The 13,767-nt window shown below is 50.1% G+C and overlaps 1 protein-coding gene and 1 long non-coding RNA gene across 2 annotated transcripts in view; one reads left to right on the forward strand and one right to left on the reverse strand.

Annotated features, from left to right (window-relative positions):
- The window catches only part of pxb (putative Hedgehog signaling attenuator pxb), a 218,360-nt gene that overhangs the window by 109,604 nt on the left and 94,989 nt on the right, over positions 1-13,767 (reverse strand). The gene's annotated exons all lie outside the window — the stretch shown is intronic.
- LOC146173444 (uncharacterized) lies at positions 9,381-12,425 on the forward strand. Its single transcript, XR_014701802.1, has 3 exons — positions 9,381-9,869; positions 9,952-10,112; positions 11,658-12,425. It is a non-coding gene; the product is annotated as an uncharacterized LOC146173444 (long non-coding RNA).

The raw sequence follows: 13,767 nt of genomic DNA on the forward strand, positions 1-13,767 counted from the left end.
AGGAGCTCTACACGTATGGGGTAGTTTTCCGTGCCTAGGGTACGCACTTTAAATACGGTGCATGCACTAGATCCTTCTACAGATGTTCTATTTTCGAATATCGGACTCATTTAAATCCAGTAACGAATTATATAATGGAAACTTCAGTGCAATATATGACGCCGGGTGCTGGTTGAATCTTTAGAATCTTTATCCCTCCCACCGCCGGACATTACTATTTGGGTCCCCGTACGGCTTTGGAGGCCGATAAATTACATACTCTGGCTGATGCGATAAAAAAATAATGATAAGAAGAAGACACTTGACGCGTGCGCGAACATCATCAGTAGCTAGCGGTGTGGACAGTGCGCACAGTGACGGCAGGGCCGGCGGACGGACTCTGGTATGGGGGATCACAGATCAACTTCTATCACGACCGGGCTTTTAAAGCGCCGCAATCGTTGCAGTGGCGGTCTCCCGACCACAATGCCATTACCCGACCTTGATTCTCAGCAAGAGAATCGCCCCTGCAGAGCCGGCACCGGGCGTGGGAGGACGACGCAAACAGCCGCTCACAACGAGAGAGATGCGCCGACGGCGTCTGAAAGAGGGGGGATGCGCTCATCTCGCAGTCAGGACGGGACGTGACCAGGTTTCCAGCGGCCCGTTTCCGAGCGCGCGTTTGGCATCGCGGTCAAGCCCACGCGCGAGACATGCGCGGCCAACGGCGTCCAGCACAGCTAACAACAACGTCCGGTGGTTCGCTCAGCACGCGCTTCGCAAAAGCTTCTCGAGTAGAAAAAAAGAAGTAGAGGGGGGCGCATTAGAAACGCAAATCAAGCCTGATCCTCATCCGTTGTGGCGACGCTCGACGCCGGCCTCGTCCCAGTCCTCGGAGCGGCGCCCGTGACAGAGCGCGAGTGCATATTCCGCTGAGCGAAGACGCCGCACGCCGGGTGACATCGCGTCACTGCGCGCAGATGGGGCAGACCGTCGAGACGACTTGAGCTAGCCACTCAGTCACGACTCGCGTCACCGTACTGTTTGCGTCGGCGACCGCAGCTCTCAGCTAGCAGGGGGATGCGGGGCTTGAGGCTCTTAGCGCACGCCTACGCTCCGGTGTGAGTGACACTTGCGCTGAAAAGAAAAGAGTGGCTAGGAAAAGGAGGAGGAAAGAAACAATCGTCCTTGAGCGTTACTGCTCGTCCTGCGGTGTGGAGCTAAGTTGGAGGGGCGGGGCTCCTCGGCAATACGTCTTCGCCGTGCTATTTACTTGACCGTTTCTTACTATGCACTGTAAACAAGTATGCGGCTTTGCCGTGCACATTTATCAGATAGTTTGTAGTAGTAGTTAGTGTAGGGGACGACTCATGGCTCACTCCTGGATAGAGAGGTTGGCCGGTGGGGGAGAGGGGGAAATCCCACGCACCAAACATATCTTGAATTGTTTCAGGCAAGAAAAAAAAAAATGAGCGTCAGCATGGTTTTTTTTCTCTGCAAAGTGCATCGCCTGAGGAGGGAGGAGGCAGGACTCAGGAGACCGATTTCTTGGTGCACCCCGCTCCCTATATGTACCTGTGAAAGCAATGGTCTCCCAGACGAAATTGGTCGACATCATTCCGACACTGCACCTCTTTCTGCCTTTCATTTTCCACTCCCTTCTTATTCCTTCCCTCAGGTCGCGGGTGAAGCTGGGAAGTGACATAGTTATAGACTGCGCTTCCTGTTCCCCAAAACCAATGATTCATTTTCACGGTTTGTTGCAACAAACGTACAAAGTCGACAGAAAGGTTATGAAAGAAGAGTCCCACGTCGAATACAAAGCTCAAACACAACGTCAAACAAGTCAATACCGACACATACTAGCTCTTTCTATGGGTTTCGTCTTTCGTGACGTATTGACGGCGTCCAAGTAGAACTCCGCTAAGGCAAACACCGCACCGCGGAATTCAGCCAGCACATACCCTTCTGTTACACCCATTTTGTAACAAGCCCGCCATGGTAGTGCAGTGGTTATGGCGCTCGACTATTGTGTCCAAGAATGCGGGATTGAATCTCGGCAGCGGCGCCGCTTTTCGATGGAGGCGAAAAGCAAATTTTCCGGAGCCCTCCACTACGGCATCTCTCCTACCTGGGTCGCGTTGGGACGTTAAACTCCATAAATCAAACATAAACCTAACATTTTGTTAATAATAATAATTGGTTCACAAGAAGGGAAAGGCGCAGTATCTGTCACACACGCTGTGGACACCTGCACCGCGCCGTAATGGCAGGGAAGAAGGTGGGAGAGAAAGTGTAAAGAGAGAAAGTGGAGCCGTAGTGGAGGGCTACAGAGTAATTTCGACCACCAGGGGATCTTTAACGTAAGCTGACATCGCACAGCACACGGACACCACTTCATCTCGCCTTCATCGCTCCACCGCTGCACAACCCGGCGGAGCTAACCTTTTGTTACAAACTAACTCGGCGCAATCAACTTCAAGTGTCCACCTTGAGCTGCAGGCCTCCCCAGAACGACGCCACAGAGTTCCTTCCTGACGTCATCCGGTCTACGCGACGTGCAGCTCGTGAGGATATTCAGTTATTCAGCATCCTCGGCGAGTCTCCCCTTCCCTTACCCCAGGGCGAGCCGTTGGCGATCGCTGACATCAGTTTCCTCTCTTGCGCGTCGGGGCAAGGCGAAACGGGGTTCAGTGGGTCAGGGATGACTAGGCAGACTGCTCACACGATCAGGTCTAGCCGCCTGCCCCCGCCGCCAGACATCTGGCGAGCTGCGCGTCGGTCACTTTGCTCTTCTATTTGTGTTCAGCACTTCGCAAAAGAGCACGGGGGCCGAAGAGGCCTGTCGAGAAACCACAGTAAAAGGCGGCGCCTTTCGAAAGGCGAAGTTGGCTCCAATACACCCGTCTATTGGGCGATGTTAGAACACGCGCAAGAAAGAACTCCGGGAGCTCACTCCATCCACGAGGCGTCCAAAAAGAGTCCAACAACTATTGCGTCTTGCATTTTCTCATATACTATACTGGCCGGCAACGCGCCGCACACTGAGTCCGGATTCTGAGCTTCTCCCATTCGACCTTGCACATGCTAAGATACCTCAGTGCCAGCATCGTTTTTAAATTATAGCCTAAAATAAGGACGCTATATGCGGGACAGCGAACGTGAAAGGTTTCACGCCTGGAATACGGAAGAAATTCTGTTTCCCGCAAATACATTTCGGTACTCCGCGGTTGAACCCCGAGGTTCAGAGTGGCCAAGAGTTGCGCTTTCCTCGTGTCACTTGTCACCCACCTGACGGACCTGCGGACAGCGTCGCCGAGAAACAAAGAGTTCGAACCCGTTCGTTATGAGCGGCTTTATCACGAAACCGAAAACGAAATAACAGGGGACACGCGCACAACTTTCATACGCTCACGGGTCTGCGATAAGCGGCGACAACGAACTACTTGCGAGCATTTTGACGCCCCAGCCTACAGCTCTACGCGAACTACTATAAACGAAATCGAATGAACCTTTAAAGGTGCATTTCCCTGTCTATAACTAACACCCTCCCAAAAGAGTGCACTGAAGGACTGATACACCCTTTTAATGGGTGCAGTGCTGCGCCTAAATACATTGACAAAAAGATACAAACAACAACTTCGTAACAGCCAGCAAGAATTAAAGTATATAGCACAGTTAACTCGATGAACACATGTATACGTGAAACACGCTTTTCAGAAGCTTGGAAAGTTCCTTATTCACGGACAAATTATAGTCAACAAATGCTACGTCATTCATTACCAACGCTTTTAAAGAACCTGGAACATAACGGAATTGACGTTTAAGAATTAGGTCTTTCCTGTCTTGAGCAAGCATCATGACAACCCATACTGATTAATGCTACTAAAAAATAACATGCAGTTCTGTTGTAAAACCGTTTGCCTTTATGAATATGTACCTGTATGCACTTTCCATTCTGTTTGTAAATTACTAGAGTTAATTTCTTTTTGTTTTGCTTTTGTACTCGCTGTACATGTAAGTTCCACAAGAGAGTTCTGCAAGACCACTCTATATTGTTTAACCTTCTAAACTTTGTTTCCTTTGTTCCATGAAAAGCATGAGTATGTTGTATATAATATCCACCTGTGTGTCGTCACTGTATGCCATGAAAAAAGGGGCTTGAGCCACGTGAACATGTTTCACTTTTTGCTCGAGCCTCCTCCGTTGTTTTCTGCCGGAAAATAAAATGCATCTTAATTTGAATTAAAAAGGTGCAATACTACCACAACGCAACCTTCCTGGAGGATGTGAGTTATAGTTATAAAAAGGGTGCGATTTTGTTTACAGTGTAGGCAGATATTACGCACCTGGGGCTATCTTCGCAGGCACGAGTCTAGACTCAACAACAACGAAAAAGAAGCGCGGGGTGGCCTTTCAAGAGCCGTGAAATGATTCACACTTCTTTTGCAGAGTATCGGGGCGTCACTGCCCACAGCAGGAGTGCGCCCAGCGAGACAACGAGGTCCATAACGAGAGTTGCTCATTGCGCGCCGGGGCTTTCTAGTTGCACGTCGCCATGGGACCGCGCGGGGCTAATGGGCTCGCATGAATATTTAACGGCTGCGCGATCTCGAAAGGAAACCGGTGCACCTATCTCCCTCCCCCTTCTCTCTCTCTCTCTCTCTCTCTCTCTCTCTCTCTCTCTCTCTCTCTGCGAATTGACGTGCTCGATCCCGCCTATCCGCAACTCCCACCCTCTTCATTCCTCCGAAGCTCGTCGAGAAGCACGGTCCACAACCATCGCCGCCACATACAGCCAGAGACGTGCCCCTGCGCAGGTTGCAACGACCCCTCTCTCGTGGCGTATGGCTCCGCTGTTCCTACAGCGCGCCCAGCATCGGTCGGGAGAGTGAAGCGGGGGGATGACGTAATTCGCAACAAGAAAGTAAAGCAAACGGCCGGCGAGACTGGTCATTCCGCAATAAGGGAAAAGATGGGAGTGGGCGCCCATGATAAACGGTGCTCATCGGAGAGACCATCCCCGACAGGCAATTGGACAGGCATCGAGCACCGATTAAGGTACCAACCCCCCCTCCCACCCTCTTTAACGACGGCAGGACGTGCGGCAATATGCAATCGGGTTTACTTGTTAGCCTCTGTTCCGTTTTGCCAACGTGGTGGCGGGCGCCCAGAGGCAACTCGGCACTGCGATCATCCTCTATTCATTAACCACGCGCGCTAGCGCGGGCCTTCGTCTGTTCACATGTCTTCGCGTTGGCCCGAGGCGGCCGCCGCTGTTTCTGGCAACAACAACAGCGAACCAGCACCGCCTCGGATTTCTCCGCCGCACCTGGGGTAGCAAGACGGTGGGTGGCCTTGGAAATGATACGACCACTCTACCCGAGTCCAAAAGAAACGAGCGGCGATTAGACGCAATTAAAATTCAGCCGGCATGCGTGCGCGGCGCAAGGACCGCGGTGACGCCGAAGGCCGCGCGGATGCCAGCGAGTGGTTAAACACGCCGCTTGCATTCCGCACTGTTCGCTGGACTTATAGCCTCCTTTATAATTTATAAAGGAGGCTATGGCTGGACCCAGCGGCGTCGCGGTACAAGCTGGTTCGCTCAACGCCCACGGCAGTGAAGAGAAGTAGGGGACACGCGTTTATACACCTGGGGTATCCGAGAACATTACAGTGAAATGCCTGGTAGTAAATACAAGTCCACATCTGGAGGAAGAATTCGTAAGAACATGCCTGAGCTCTGTCGTAATCGAATGATATTATGGGGTTGCTTTTCTTTTATTGCGTAAGCAATACTACGCCAGGTTCCAGCCCGTCGCGTACACGTAAACCCGGCCGGTAGCCACGTTTGACCTTTAGAGCGACCGCAGATGGAGCCCCTCTTCAAGACGTTGCGTAAACCCGGTCGGTAGCCACACCGCGCCGCAGAATAAGAAGAAAGAACTGAAAGAGAAGCTAAGTCGGCTTTGTTTACTCAACCTACCGAGTTTAGCGAAATCCCAGCTAAATTTTTATCTTGTTGGAACGATTTTCAACAGCTCCGAAGGCCATGCAGCCGTGAGCGCTTTCAGTCTACGTGATGTAAGGTTCGCATGTCGCTAAGTTAAATGTGCGCAGCAACCCGATGCTAAGCAAGAGTAGGCAACAGCCGTCCACGAATGTTTGCGACTTTTAACCAGTTAGGGAACGCGAATATTGGCACTTAATGCTGACTCACGCCGGTATAGCGATAGATTCTCCTGGAGATGGAATACAACGGACGGAATAAAGAAGGCCTGAGCGAAATTCTTGACTAACACCGGGCATTAGCTGTGATGTAAGCCTTGCTCGAACAAGAACGGCGGGCAGCCGCACAGCTCAGCGCGCCGTGGTCGGCGCATATCAAGCGCGTGCGTATACAAAGGCATCGTCAACACGATCGACATGCCTAGAACAAATGGCCCCCCGCGGATCAAGAAAAACAAAAAAGATACATGGAGCGTAAAGACAAAAGCTAGCGCAGCGTCATCGACATTGTTCCGCCGCCGACTCGGCAAACAGGGTAGTAGTGGCAGAAGCAGGCACCGCGTATGTAGGCCTCGCTCGCTCAAACTCGTGCATTATAATTACCCGACGTAGCAAACAATAACGGTCGCCGGAGTGGCGCCCCCTCCCATCGCAACAGCTCGGAGCCGCCATCTTGCCCTCCCCTCCTAACTCCGCACACAAGCGTGCATGCGTGTATAGGGGCGCGTGGAAGTGCCATCCGCTGCCTCGCCTCTGCATCGCCAGCGCTACAGCCAACCCAGAGCCAAATCTAGCGACCCCTTCTTCTTCTTCTTCTTGACCGCCGTCTGCAGAGACGTATTACCACGACAAAGCTTCGCGAGCACAGGAAACGGCCGCTCGTCGCCTCGGCCGCGAAACAAACAGCGAAGGGAAAAGGCAAATAAGGGAGCGGAGAAAAAACAAAATGTCGCCTCTCGCGCGGCCCATTGTTCGCCGAGGCGCGATCTTTTGTTCCTCGGCCGAGCCTCCGTCCGGATTGCTTTGCCCGTTCGGCGGAGCCAGGAGGAAGCGAAGCTGCCCGCTGGAGGACTGAGCCGTGGAGTGCCGGCGAAAGGCTGGGAGCGACCGGGAGCGAACAGTCGCCGGCAGTCTGACACAAACATGGGAGAGTAACGTTCTCTGGTAGCAGCGGAACAGGCGTTCGCTCGCGACAGGCGATGGCCAGGGCCACGCTCGGCTGTGTCAAGGTTGGGTCGCCGAAGCCATTTATATTTCCAGCGACGCGCCAATCGAGGGAGTGCGCGGAAATGTAGCGCGCGCCATCCCTGTACACCTGTGAGAAGAACCGAGCTATGTACGAGTGCTTAAAGGCGAATAGGCTGAGCGAAACCGGCGATTAGTGCGTCGTATCAAAGCGCTCCCACGCTGCCAGTATCGTCACGGCGCCTGCACAGGGTCCAACAAATACCAGTATCCGAGCTCAGTGTAAAAAGTCAAACATCACGCAGCCTCTACGTTGTGCCGCGGTTGGACTGAGAAAAAAGCCCCCCCCCCCCCCCCCCTCCCCTCCAAATCGGCATAAGCGGTCACATGCAATCAAATAAAAAAAGTTTGCCGCGTCAAAACAGGACGATGTGGCTGGACAACGTGGTGACCAAAATACAAAATCGACAGAGACCGTCTGTATGACGCGGTTAGTTAACTACAGTTTAAACCACCACATACAACTGATGTCCAGCTCGGTTATTCCTGCAATGCATTTCTTGTTCTTATAACTTCACGTTAGTTCATCACGGAGCCGCAGTCAGTCCAGAAACCTGTTTGGGGCTTTAAACTTCCCAAATATTTTTACTCTTGTTTCGTGACTTTGTTGAACTTGTTCTACGATTAAATGTTCTTATAGATTTGTTTATCCCGGCAAGCGAGCATATTGTGAACACACATCGCTAATACACGTCACATAAGCCATCAACAGCGTTTAATATGTAGATCCGGTTTGCAGTATTCATCTTGAGCCTCAATAAAAATGTATAATTGTTATTATTATTATTATTATTATTATTATTATTATTATTGTTGTTGTTGTTGTTGTTGTTGTTGTTGTTGTTGTTGTTGTTGTTGTTGTTGTTGTTGTTGTGGTGGTGGTGGTGGTGGTGGTGGTGGTGGTGGTGGTGGTGGTGGTGGTGGTGGTGGTGGTGGTGGTGGTGGTGGTGGTGGTGGTGGTGGTGGTGGTGGTGGTGGTGGTGGTGGTGGTGGTGGTGGTGGTGGTGGTGGTGGTGGTGGTGGTGGTGGTGTGGTGGTGGTGGTGGTGGTGGTGGTGGTGGTGGTGGTGGTGGTGGTGGTGGTGGTGGTGGTGGTGGTGGTGGTGGTGGTGGTGGTGGTGGTGGTGGTCCACCACCACCACCACCACCACCACCACCACCACCACCACCACCACCACCACCACCACCACCACCACCACCACCACCACCACCACCACCACCACCACCACCACCACCACCACCACCACTGGCAGCGTGGGAGCGCTTTGATACGACGCACTAATCGCCGGTTTCGCTCAGCCTATTCGCCTTTAAGCACTCGTACATAGCTCGGTTCTTCTCACAGGTGTACAGGGATGGCGCGCGCTACATTTCCGCGCACTCCCTCGATTGGCGCGTCGCTGGAAATATAAATGGCTTCGGCGATGGTGGTGGTGGTGGTGGTGGTGGTGGTGGTGGTGGTGGTGGTGGTGGTGGTGGTGGTGGTGGTGGTGGTGGTGGTGGTGGTGGTGGTGGTGGTGGTGGTGGTGGTGGTGGTGGTGGTGGTGGTGGTGGTGGTGGTGGTGGTGGTGGTGGTGGTGGTGGTGGTGGTGGTGGTGGTGGTGGTGGTGGTGGTGGTGGTGGTGGTGGTGGTGGTGGTGGTGGTGGTGGTGGTGGTGGTGGTGGTGGTGGTGGTGGTGGTGGTGGTGGTGGTGGTGGTGGTGGTGGTGGTGGTGGTGGTGGTGGTGGTGGTGGTGGTGGTGGTGGTGGTGGTGGTGGTGGTGGTGGTGGTGGTGGTGGTGGTGGTGGTGGTGGTGGTGGTGGTGGTGGTGGTGGTGGTGGTGGTGGTGGTGGTGGTGGTGGTGGTGGTGGTGGTGGTGGTGGTGGTGGTGGTGGTGGTGGTGGTGGTGGTGGTGGTGGTGGTGGTGGTGGTGGTGGTGGTGGTGGTGGTGGTGGTGGTGGTGGTGGTGGTGGTGGTGGTGGTGGTGGTGGTGGTGGTGGTGGTGGTGGTGGTGGTGGTGGTGGTGGTGGTGGTGGTGGTGGTGGTGGTGGTGGTGGTGGTGGTGGTGGTGGTGGTGGTGGTGGTGGTGTGCATTAAAGGGGTCGTGAAATGTTTTCCGCAAATTTTGCACGGCTTAGTTAAATGGAATCATTGTCCTGCATCATATAATATACCTCGATTCGTTTCATCGCCCGCGTTGATTTAATAGCGACAAAAACAGAATTTCGGTTTCCTAGCGCGCGTCCTCCTCAACTCAACAGAGTACGTCATAGCGCTAAGCCAATGAGAAGCTCCCGTTGCCGGAGCCTGCTGAGCCAAAGTTGACCAAGCTCGGTGTATTTTAGAGGTTCTAATTGTGCCCTACTCTACGCTCACACAGGGTTTTTTAATATGGCCGACGCCTAGGTTCCTTCCTGGGTTCCAGCGTCGCTGTGAACTAGAATATAGTCGCTACTGTTAAAACATGGTTACATCGTGGGCTTTGAGCCTTACGCCGACGAAACTTTTCGGGTGCCAGGTCGGCGAAGATGGACCCTGCGAGCGACCGGTACAGTAACACTTGTGTCGAGAGGCCGCGGTAACCGCGGCACAACTCCGGCTTGCAGAAGCCCCGACCGTCAGCCTCCCGATCCCAGCCGTTTCGGAACTACGCATTGGTATGTATGTCCGAGTCTTGCAGCCTAGCCTACGTTTGACCGTTGCGAGAGTGCGCAATCGCTAACCGAAGCTTTCGAACAGATGCAGCTGCGGGCGGTGCGTGCCGATGCCGACTGCTCTTGAGAGCATCTGGCGAGATCCCGGCGGCGACTACGTAGTTGAAGCAGCCGTCTGGGTGTTACAGATCATCCGCATTTACTCCAAATGCTTCTTGATCATGGACTGCTAGTCGAGAACACAAGGTAAGAACCTTGAGCGAAAGGCGACATAACTTGAACAAGCGGCACCTGTTTTTCATTTTCTCGAGCAAGAAATGCTGTAATGAAATCTATTGCGGAAGGCAGTGTTAATAAAATAAAGCTTCCCCTTTAACGTTACTTACCTGCGATCATCTACACTGTCTACAGTGTTGATATTGCGCCACGTTAGCGCGAACACATCGCTGGTTTTCATATTTTTCTTGTTTTCGTAGAAGGTGCGCATGAGCATGACGTTTCACCATGCAAATTACTGGTTTGCTTAATTCCATGCACGAGTAAATGAGAAAACACGCATCATCTGATAGTGTGAACTTGCTAAATGGAAAGGGCATGCACATTGATGTGAAGTAACGAGGGGGGGGGGGGGGGGGACGCTGTCCGGACAAATTTGCTTGTTTTATTAGCCAGTTATGACCTTCAGCAAGTGCAGCACTTCAAAACATAAATACATAAGGAATGCCACAAGAAATGCAGTAAATAAGTACAAAAGCAATCTCATTTCGGAGGACTCTGTGCTAAGTGAAATTGCATGCAGTGAAGTAGCCTGTCTCCTGCGGAAGCCGTGGGAAAATGCACTAAAAAACGACACAGAAAAGAAAAACACACAGGGCAGGACTGGCTTCTGCAGACGATCACTAACTAGCCCGACAACTCTTGTTATAGCCTGTCCCCACTTGCTGCCAGAACAATCACCATACCAGCACTCAAAGTTTTATTTGCTAGTTTTTTTTTTACCCACTTGCATTAGGTTAGTGTTGTATAGTGTGCAAATATAATTAAAAAAATTGACTTCACTGATACCATCATCAACACCTGCACACAGTAAACCTCTCCAAAATGCTTTGACACTGACATTTTACATGTGCTGAAATGTAACAACCAAAAAAAAAAAAAAAAGAAAGACGTTCTCCCAAAGGCCAGTACACCGAAACTTCCACAGTTTGAGTAAGTGTTGGAAATTTTACAGTTAGCAAATGAAGTTATAGAGTAGTTTTGCGGCACTTGCAGAAAGTTTGGCACGTGCCGTGTTGTGGGAAAACAACGGAGAGCTGTTGACAGAAGTGCACTTGTAGTTTATGGCTCCTTCGAATAGAATGACTCCATGCACAGAGCTGCTTAATGCATAAGTCGCATACTTAACATCTTTGTGCTATGCGGATGATATCAGCGTGGACATTGACATCGGCCACAACACTAGTATAGAGGGTGTAAGACGACTACTAGGTTTTTTCAGTCAAAAGCTGCATTGCCTTCAGGCATTATTTTGCTGCAGTAGCAAATTGTGATTGCACTGAAGTTCTAATATTGGGTGGGTCTCATTCTCTCTCAATCACCTGCAGCAGAATTCAAAGTTTGCCATACTTCCAGGGAGAATAAATTGACAGTGAAAGTTACACTGTACAGCTTCTGTTAGATGGGAATTAATTGTACAGATGCATGAATAACTTTCAAATTTGTAAAAGACCTAAATCATATTTTCATTTTGCTATGCTGAAAAGTGAATATTGCTTTTTCTCTTGTCAACAGGAGGCACCACTACATCTTCTACAGCCAGCTTGCGCACTGGCTTTAGGGATGCCTCGGCAGACATCACAGTAAAGTCCTCCCTATTTGTGATGCAAGCCAAATAAGGCAAAGGTTTCCATCTGACAGTTACACTGGTTTCCAGTTTGCACAAGGTTTGTAGAGTCGTCACCTTATTCATTCTGAAACAAGCCGGAAAATATGAGAAGAGAGAATTGCAGGACAGCTGGACTAATAACTGGAATTTTACTAAAGGATAGAGGCAAAAGAAGACTTGCACAGAGATGCACATGTAAAAAAGGCCCCAAAAGACTGTTGACCGATTTCTTAGCCACACACACGTCCTTAGCCTTTGCAGTATAGTGTGCCTTTGGACTTGGATCTGTGGCTTCCCTTTTATAACGAGTGGTTCTTGACCATAAGGAATTTGCTTTTTTTTAGATTTTGATTTTTTAGACCCTTTCTGCTTTCCACGCTTTCACTGCTTTGGGGGTTTTTCGTGCACGTGCATTTCTGTGCGAATCTTCTTTTGCCTCTTTCCTTCAGTAACATTTCAGTTGTTAGTCAAACTTTGTCTTGTGCTCCTCTCACGTGTTTCGTCTTCTGGCTGGTTTTAAGATGAATCAGTACCAACTCATCCAGTTGTTAGTCTTGTTGATATCACTAGCCTGACTGCACCCACTGCTGGGCAAATGCTTCTCCCATATCCATCCGAATAACCCGATCCTGTGCCAGGTGCATGATTCTCGCAAACTTCCTAATTTCATCTGCTTACCCGAGTTTCTGTCGCCCCCTGCTAAACTTGCCTTCCCTTGGAATCTAAAAGACATATATAGGCTCACTTAGAATGAATTTTGTGTACTCACTCCCTTCCTTTACCTTTGATGCGTAGAATTTTTCTTCTTTTGGAACTGACCGCAGATACATCAGCTGCATCCATATGATCCCCGCAGACTTCCTAATCTTATCTGTCTGCCCGAATTTCTGCCGCCCCCTGCTACGCTTGCCTTCCCCTGGAATCTACAAGACATATATAGGCTCACTTAGAATGAATTTTGTGTGCTCACTCCCCACCTATACCTTTGATGGGTGGAATTTTTTTTAGCACTGACCGCAAATGCATCATAATTGTGCAGTTGTGTATATACTACCTGCTTGTATAGATGTCTCTCCCACATCTATCCAAATAACCCGATGCTCTGTCAGCTGCATCCATCTGATCCCCGCAAACTTTTTATCTGCCTGCCTGAGTTTCTGCTGCCCCCTGCTATACTTGCCTTCCCTTGGAATCTACAAGACATATATAGGCTCACTTTGAATGAATTTTGTGTACTCAATCTCTAACTATACCTTTGTCGGATGCATTTTTTTTTTTATTTAGCACTGACCTCAACACATCATGATTGTGAAGCTGTATATACACATTTGTATATTTAGGAGAGAGGAAGACAGCAAAGAAGCGTGAATAAAAGATGTCTTGCTCTAGGTCAACTTCCTTCTAGCCTAAAAATTTTGTATGCACTGATGAACCTGCGGCTAACCAATAAATTATTTTGAAAGCAACATGTCTCTAACACTCATTTGGTAACATTAGATAATGCCCAAATGTACTACAAAGTGGTGGTCCTTGTGGCACTGACAAACCTGGATTTTCTAGTTGCCGCGTTCACCTTTACACGGCCTCGAAAAATAGTGGCTCATGGGGAATAGAAAAATCAAACCGTTTTCTGCAAAAGCTGCTTTGAAAGGTGGCCACTATTTTCAGCATTTTGCAGTCTCATTCAGAAGCAAGCCAGCATAATCTGCAATCTGTAGACATGCATACAATAATATGTGCCTTATACTTTGAAATGTACCAGACTTTAACCAGTCATAAAACAGCGTGCTGAAAAGGTATGTATAGTAAAGCCTCCTTCGTTGATGATACCCGTAGTTTGCATGAAAACATCTGCACTAGAACCTGCATGACGTTGAGTTAATTGGCCTGCTGGTTGAATATGCCACCAAAATGCTGGTAATACAATGAACTTTGTCGGTGCTGGGGTCAAGTCTAGAAATATAAAGTTGGGATGATTTAATTGTGAAACCTTGCTGCTGAATTCACTGCAGGCTA

The sequence above is a fragment of the Amblyomma maculatum genome, chromosome 11, assembly GCF_055883805.1.
Source record: "Amblyomma maculatum isolate TAMU_Amacu chromosome 11, ASM5588380v1, whole genome shotgun sequence".
Lineage (NCBI taxonomy): Eukaryota > Metazoa > Arthropoda > Arachnida > Ixodida > Ixodidae > Amblyomma > Amblyomma maculatum.